At 47.0% G+C, this 8,302-nt stretch overlaps 1 protein-coding gene across 5 annotated transcripts in view; it reads left to right on the top strand.

Annotated features, from left to right (window-relative positions):
- Nucleotides 1-345: 345 nt before the first annotated feature.
- The window catches only part of FAM114A1 (family with sequence similarity 114 member A1), a 70,484-nt gene continuing 62,527 nt past the window's right edge, over nt 346-8,302 (top strand). For 2 of the 5 annotated variants that reach the window (XM_070452039.1, XM_070452035.1), the window contains exon 1: nt 680-785. The gene's annotated coding sequence lies outside the window, so the exon portion shown is untranslated. Of the gene's footprint in view, nt 514-679; nt 786-3,029; nt 3,123-8,302 lie in introns of those variants that run through there. The other 3 variants (XM_070452038.1, XM_070452036.1, XM_070452037.1) reach the window with 3 other exon arrangements.

Raw genomic sequence — 8,302 nt, 5'->3', positions numbered from 1 at the left:
TTTTGTTGGGAGGACAGTTTATTTCCGGGTTGTTTTCTCTGGCATAAACAATCACAGTCAACATCCTCGGACATACACGTGTGCACATTTGACTGTTTATTTAGTACAAGTTCGCAGATGTGGGCCAACGCTAACACATTTGAATTTTGATCCACGTTTCCAAATTGGCATTCTAGAAAGTGTTTTTATTCGGTTGACTGGTTTTAAATCAGATGACACTCTCACAAACTGGGTAAGGGAAAGCTATTTAAAGCTCCATGGGGGGCGGCGGGGGGCGGAGGAGTGGGATCGAAAACTCCTACTGAACTTGAGCAACCTCTTCCTGGTTTAACTGCGCAGTTTCCTGGGCGCTTTTAAAGGAAGGAGACGGAGCCGGAGAGCCCCAAGATCCGCCCCGGGCGGGGGTGGGCGCCCCTCCAGCTCACCAGGCGGCACGAAGTTCGGAAAAACCAAGTTTCCGATGGTTGGTCGGAAGTGCGGCGGGGACCCCGCTCCTCGACCCGGGCAGCCTGGGTGAGGTGGCGCCCGGACCTCCGCGGCGCTCGGGGCTTGGCTGGGGCCGCGGGGCTCGGGGCTGGGCCGGGCTGGGGCCTCGGGGCGGGGCCCTGGTGGGCGGGGCCCTTCTGGGGGCGGGGCCCTGCTGGGGCCGCGGGGCGGGGCCGCCCGGCCGGCCCGCCCTGTCCCCCTCCCAGCCAGCTCGCCCTCGGGCCGCGTCCCCGCCGGCCCTGCCGACGTGGCGGGGCGGGACCCGGCGGCGCTCCCGCGCGCACTCGGCCGCCTGAGCGGTAAGAGCCCCGGGCACCTCTCGCCTTCCTACCCTCCCCCGGGCGGGCGGGGGGATGCGGGGACAGCCGCCGCGGGGTGATGGGGATTCCCTGCCGTCTCTGTTGATCCCGTTCGGTTCGTTCCCAGAGTCGGCAGGGGCTGGGCACCGGGCGCAGGATCGGAGGGAACGGCGCCGGGGGTGAAGGTGCGGGGAGGCGCGGGCGGCGCGGCCGAGGGCCCCGCGTGGGTGCGGGCGTGTGAGTGTGTGTGTGTGAGTGTGTGTCGCTCCGGGTCCACGCTCATGCACACACCCACACGCCCGTACTCCGGCTCTGCCCCCTCGGCCGGCGTGAACCTCTGCGGAGCCTGTCTTGAGCTCCCGAAGTATTCGGTCCCAGCACAAAGCAAGTCTGAAAAAGTTTTCCCCAGGTCCCAGGTCCCAGTGAGAAGCAGGCTGCGGGGTCTCCGCAGCGGCGGGCACAGGCGAAGCAAGCCCCATCCCGCGGTTCGCCAGCCCTTGGCCTGGCGAAAAGCCAAGCTCCGGCCTTGCCCTCCCACCCAGGCTCATCATTTCTCGCGCTGCAGACGCCGGCACTGCCGGCGCTTCCACCCCAGCTGGCACCCTGAGCCAGCTCTATTCACAGCCCCCAGGTTGAGCACCACTCCCCACCCCAAACCCCCACCCGCCCGCCCAGTCGCTCGTCTTCTTCCCTGGAACCAGATATTTCCAACCATCTCAGATCAGGCGCCTGAACCTCACTGCCCTTTCCTGGAGCAGGAAGAACTCTGCATGAACTGTCAGGGTGATCTCTCTGTCCTACGACGCCATCAGTTCTCATCCTAAGCAACTTGAGAGGGTCAAGCGGGTGGCTTTTAAAATCAATGTCTCGAACTCCAGAAGACCTCGTCCGCCCTGAGAAAACTAAGTAGGCAGGCTTTCTCCTCAGAGCCTTCTCGGCCCTCTTTTCCTCCCGTTGCCCCTTCTCCACCACACCTGTGTCCATTCCCTGCCTTTCCTTCCTTTCCTGAGCTCAGGGAAAAATTTAATAAACTCCTTAGGGCATAAGCTCTAAGCAAAAGGAGGGAACTTTGAGGGTGGGATCTGAGGCTCCTGGAGCCAGTGCAGAAGGAATTTGAGGGTGGAAAGGAGCCTTGCTGATTCTCACGGATTCAGACATTATTAGACCAGGCTTACATCACACATTGTTTCTCTTTAATCAATATCAAACAGTATATTTCAGTTCAGTAAATAGCAGAGTGTCAGAAAACAAGCTCTTGCTTGTTGGTCACAGTTCTGGAGGGGAGACAAATAAATGTCTCCTTTTAAAAAATGACACAGAAATAAATACTCCTTAAAAATGCCATAGAAGTCTATGCAACGTATCTCCTAAAACATTGGAAGGAGTGGGGCAAATTTGGGAAAATCTCAAAGTAGAAAGTAACACCGTTGTTCAGCAGCTGAGTCATGTCAGACTCTGCCATCCCATGAGCTACAGAGCACCAGGCTTCCCTGTCCTTTACTATCTCCTGCATTTTGCCCAAACTCATGTCCATTGAGTTGATGAAAGTGATACTAGACACTGAGAGAAAAAAAACAGGACTTTGCCAGGCAGTTGGAGGCAGGGCATCCTGGTCAGAAAAACCAGCATAAGCAAAGGTGGAGATGTTTATGAGCTGCCTGGGCAGTGATGTGCAGTCTGGTGAGTTGAGAGTTCCAGGAGGCTGGTAGAGAAAGTGGAGCTGGACTATGAGGGGCCCCAGATGCCATGCTAAGGTGTTTAAACCTCATGTTTTTTAAACAGGGGAGCAAATAGGTCCTTATTCATGTTTCATAAAATTACCTGGCAGACGTGTGGAAGCCAGACTGGAGGAAAAAGAGTCTGGGTTCTGGGTACACATACTTGTCAAGTACCATAAGAACTCTTGCAACCTGGTTAAGATCCTATCATCCACAGTTTTTGTTGCTGGTCTTTCACTGACACGCTTTTTAAATTTGGAGGCAGTGATCTCACACAGGGTATTGTATTACCAACTTCTTATTTTGCCAAGTGAGACCATTTAACAAATCCATGCACTCCAATACTATTTCATAAAATGAAAGATGTTTTAATACCAAGAAAAGCATGAAAGCTAAACTTGCAAGATGAAGGCAGTCCTTTACATTGAATAAATTTAGACTGATGAAACACTCGCTATCTTGTCCTGATTTTTCTGTCATCACAGGCAGGTCCCAGTCCTGCAGTCTGGTGTTGGGAAATAAAGTGTGCAGATCGTGTGTCCACCCTTACTCTCCAGGGGAGGAAGTGAGGAAGCCCAACGAGAATGAGTGGGCTGTGCCCTCGCAGAGGGATAGAGAGGTCAGAGCACAATTCTTTCCACCTCAGCATCCATCCCTCCTATCCCTTGATGTTCCTCCGTGGGGCTCTTGGCCCAGCCACATGGCATCCATTCTGCATGTCTGGATTGATTCCTAGCAGTTGCACATACTCTTTTCCCATCATGCCTTAGTAACTGTCAAAGCCTCTTTTAAGGTTCTCCCTGGTATGAGATCAGTCTAGTTGCACTTCTTTACCTGCTGTGATGTGCTGTTTTACGTCATCATTTAACCATTTTGTGTCAGATGCAGTAGTTTCCTGGACCTTCGCTAACCAGGAATCAGATGGAAACAGATTATTCATTTTCTGAAGGATGGTAACCATGTCTTCCGTTTTAAACTTATTTTTGGAGCTATGAAATTGCTGCTCCAATACCTAGCATAGTTCTGGGAGCATTTTAGGTGACGAATGAATTGACTCATGAAAAACTAACTTATATTCCCAGCCCACAAAGTCTTCTTTATATGCCACTCTTCCTCTTCTTGGAGTTTACTGAAGAAACTTCCTTGTTTCTGTGGGTTGAGGCTCCCTAGCATCAAAGCCGCAGGACATGGCTGTAATGGTCAACATTCCAAACCATAAATCAGGGCAAGTTTAAATCTGACTGCTTCTGGGGCTCCCAGGCAGAGATGGGGGCCAACCCAGGGCACTCAGCGTGCATCCCGGCCGTGGTCCTTGTGGCCGCCAACAGTCCCTACCTAGGGACCTGTGTCTGAGAACACACAGTCTAATGACTTCAGATGGAAGGGCACTGTTTTAAAAATGACTGCCCCTCTCCTGTCATAACATCCAGAGTAGACCAAGGTCCACCAGAATAAAAAAGATTTGGAGGAAGCTTTCTTTTTTTGGTTTAGATTCAGGGAAAATATGGACTTGTAACAGGTAGAAAAGTTCACATACAATTAGACATTAAAGTAGGGCTGACCATTTTGATTATTTGAAAAGATGTAAAAATATAGTCTTCCTGAAAAATAAATTGTCCATAAATGTGCCCTAACAGTATTGGTTCAACTGCTTACAGCTGAATGTCAGGTGCATTTCTGAAGGAATGGTGTCATGTTGATAATTGGATACAGAGTAGCCCCAGGGAAGAGAGGTTTTGTTGCGGTCATTTTTGCACGGTTGAGGTGACCTGACCTAAGGCAGTTTGGCCATCAGAGACTGGTGAGAGTGGTCGGCTCCTCTGTGCAACTGATGGAAGCAGAATCAACTCTTGGGAGTTCTGCCGCACACTCCCATGTACGTTAGCAACCAGACTCAGATACCCAGCTTGTTCTTGTCAGTTGATGAAGTCCTAGCTCTCTGTCTTTTTAGGCCTTGGGTGAGGACCGCTCTGAAGGCAGGCCTCAGTTAACCTTGTAATCAGGCTTTGATGTACTCCTGCAATAAGTAGAAGAACTAGAAAAACTCTACGGCAAAGCTCGGTAGCTCCTGGATTCAGTATCTTTTGCCCTGGAAATGGAAGAGCAGAAAGTACCCCTACAGAATTTCTTGCCAATCCACTTAAAGTACCATTTCCATTTTATCAGTGAAAAATACTTTTAATAGTATATTGTGTTAGTTGCTCAGTCATGTCCACCTCTTTGCGACCCCATGGACTGTAGCCCGCCATGGTCCTCTGTCCATGGATTCTCCAGGCAAGAAACCTGGAGTGGGTAGTCATTCCCTTCTCCAGAGAATCTTCCCAACCCAGGGTTTGAACCTGGGTCTCCTGCATTGCAGGCAGATTCTTTGAAATCTGAGTCACTGGGGAATCTTTTAATAGTGCCCCCCTGATAAATAGTGTTTGGAGAGAGGGATGGTTGAACCCTCTCACGAGGTAAACCATCCATTACAGAATCTGAAATGGTAACTAAAGACCTTGAAAACTATATTCCTTAATAAGGCATTTAAAATGTTAACCAGCCACCCCCAGGGCATAAAATACAACTAATCCTTGTAGATGTTCCATGGTATGTGCTGAAATATTTTAACACTAGGAACAGTATCACAACAATTTAAGGTGAAGCAGATACAAAATGTTCATAATGCTTTTTATTCACCCATAAATGTTTATTATAACCAGGTTTATTCTTGTGTTCCTGCTGATAGAGAAGTGAAATAGTTTGGAACTTCTTAATAATACAGATTAATAATAATAAGGTTTTCAAATTATCTTACAAACAAATTAAAATATCAGCCAGTGCCTTTGACTAAATGTTGATGAACACAAAAGGGGGAATATAAGTGATGTCCAAGTATGTGCTCAATCTCCTTATGGTTGCACCCCTAGGACCCAGGTAAGGATAAGGGTAAATTAGGAGAACTCTAGGCCATGGCAGTGAAGGAACGTCCTAGACCACGGGTCAGCAAACATTTTCTATACAGGGCCAGATAGTAACTATTTTAGGCTTTGCAATTTTGGGGGCCATGTGGTCTCTCTCGCCACTCTTCAACTCAGCTATTGTACTAGAGAACCCATAGACGGTATATAAACAAATGAGCATGTCTGTGTTCCAATAAAATTCTTTTTACCAAAACAGAGGGAAGGCAAATTTAGGCACCTGGCTATAGTTTGCCAACCTCTGTCCAAGCCAGTCCTGACTGGTTTTCACAAAAATTTTATAAGCTTCCACGTGACAATAGCTTTTCAATTACCCTCCCTCAAATCTCATCTCTCTCCCATAAACACAGTAACAATCCCTTTTCTTTAGGGTAGCCAGAATCACTCTTTACTATTTTAACTAGGCAGTGAGCATACTTATTGACAGACCATCTCCAACCTTGAATACCCGAAACTTGATGTATCAGCCGAAAGGGAGGATGCATTCTTTGCCTTTCCCATCTGCAGACTTGTTTATAGTTGTGTTATCAGAGAATTCAAGTATTTTTGTTTAAAAAGAGACATTCTAACCCAGTTATCTTGTAGATGAAGGAACAGAGGAAAGACAATATGGGTCATTTGAAACCACTTGCTGTAAGATAGCTCCTGAGTAGTGAACGAAGTAAAGGCATTTGCTGCTTACTTTCATTTCAAATTACACTTTAATTTTAAATCTTCACAAAAATATTAGTATAACTCAATACACATGTTTGTTGAGTTTCCTACAGTGTTCAAGAAACCAGGTTAAGTGCTATATAAAATATGAAGACAAAATAAGGAAGATTCTTGTCTTCACAGTATTTACAACATATTAGGATAACACTCAAATGACTCTAGTCAACGATGATTGTAACCGTCTAAACTGAGATAGATGCAAAGCTCTCTGAGAGTTCAGAGGAAGAAAAATTATATCCAGTTAGGAGGAAAAAAACATAGAGGAGACGGTTACTCTAAATGGGCCTTAAATATGTTAAAACAACATACTGAACCAACAGCCGCCTGACAGTCTTTTGTGAATGTCAGGGTTGTTCACATGCTTATGTTGTCTCATTTAAGGATTGGAAGGGCATTGTGGGAGAGAAGTGTAGTGTGATCAGAGCACAGGGGTCCTTGGATGCCAGCTAAAGGATGTGGCTTCATCTCAGTAGTAAGTGGGAAGCCTCTGAGAATATCTGAGCAGGAGGTGATGTAATTAGAGCAGTGAGGTAAAGGATGAGGAAGTGAAAGGGAGAGTAACTGTGGAGGGGTGAACTCAGTATTGAAATCATTAGTGTAGATCACATGGAGGGCCTGACTGAAGGTGATGACAGGGAAAATAGAAGTGAAATAAAGGATGTGTGTGTGTGCTCAGTCCTGTCCGACTCTCTGCAGACCCATGGACTGGATAGCCCTCCAGGCTCCTCTGTCCATTGAATCATCCAGGCGAGAATACTGGCGTGGGTTGCCATTTTCTCCTCCAGGGGATCTTCCCAACCCAGGGACCAAGTCTGCATCTTTTGCACCTCCTGCATTGGCAAACGGATTCTTTACTACTAGTGCCACCTGGGAAGTCTCTGGATTCTGAGTAAAGAGCCTCTAGGATTTGAGCACTGATTGAATGTAAGGGAAGAGATAGGTGGCATAGGGCTGTGATGTTCGAAGTCAGACGTGGGTTCAGAGCTCAAATCTGCCCCTATTCCTTAAAGTGTGACTCCTGAGCACTAGTTGCATCATCTGTAAAATGGAGCTCATCATATCTAACTCACAGGAGATAACGCATTTTAAAGAGCCTAAATTTAACAGGCACTCGATAAATGATATAATAGCTTTCAATATCATATATTCTTGAGAGAGTGAAGATTTGGTCATTGGCAGTTCTGAGATTTTAAGCCTGTATTGGAAAAATCTAGGTGCCATTAAAAGAAACCCAAAAGGTCAGGGTGAAGATTTAGAATTAATGGCAAGACAAGATGTTTTCTTTGGGACAGGATGAGATGTCCAGCTTGCCATTAGAAGTGCTTATCTGGAGCTAGATTTTTCCTGTAAGAGTGTGTTGAGATATTATTCACACATCACAAAGTTCACATACTAAAAATTCATGCTACTTGAATGTGCAGTTCAGTGGCTTGTAATATATTCACAGAATTGTACAGACATTACCACTAGTTAGTTTTAGGACATTTTCATCACCCACAAAAGAAATCTACATCCGTTAGCAGTCATTACTTACCCCCTCCCTTCAGCCACTAGAAGCCACTAATTTACTTTCTGTCTTTGCGGAATGGAGGTAGGTATTTGAGAGTCACAACATAGAAGTGTGTAAAACTGTGAGAGAGGAACGAGATTCACCAAGGGAGAGAGAAAAGAAAATAGCTAGACAACTGTAAGGAGCGACTGTTTGAAGAGTCAAGACAGTTGGCATGTGCACGTGAATTGTTAAGAGGCCACTGTCAACTTACATGTGGCCACGTGTCACATCACATGGCCAGTTTGTGAAATGGCTTCCCACATACTGTGGTTTTAACAGTGACCAGAGATTTGACCAGTTGGTAAACACTGAGGTCAGCAAAAATACCCACTGATTAGCCTGCTACTTGGGTTTCCTATCTAGTGAGGTCATAATCTCTTTTTTAGACTAATGAAATTATCGGGCTTCCCAGGTAGCTCAATGATAAAGAATCTGCCTGCAGTGCAGGAGACATGGGTTCAATTCCTGGTCAGGAAGATCCCCAGGAGGAAGGCATGGCAATCCACTCCAATATTCTTTTCTGGAGAATCCCATGGACAGAGGAGCCTGGTAGGCTGTAGTCCATAGGGTTGC

Source organism: Odocoileus virginianus, chromosome 21 (assembly GCF_023699985.2).
Source record: "Odocoileus virginianus isolate 20LAN1187 ecotype Illinois chromosome 21, Ovbor_1.2, whole genome shotgun sequence".
NCBI lineage: Eukaryota > Metazoa > Chordata > Mammalia > Artiodactyla > Cervidae > Odocoileus > Odocoileus virginianus.
The sequence above is the reverse complement of the archived record's forward strand: the minus strand, read 5'-3'. Positions and strand labels throughout refer to the sequence as shown.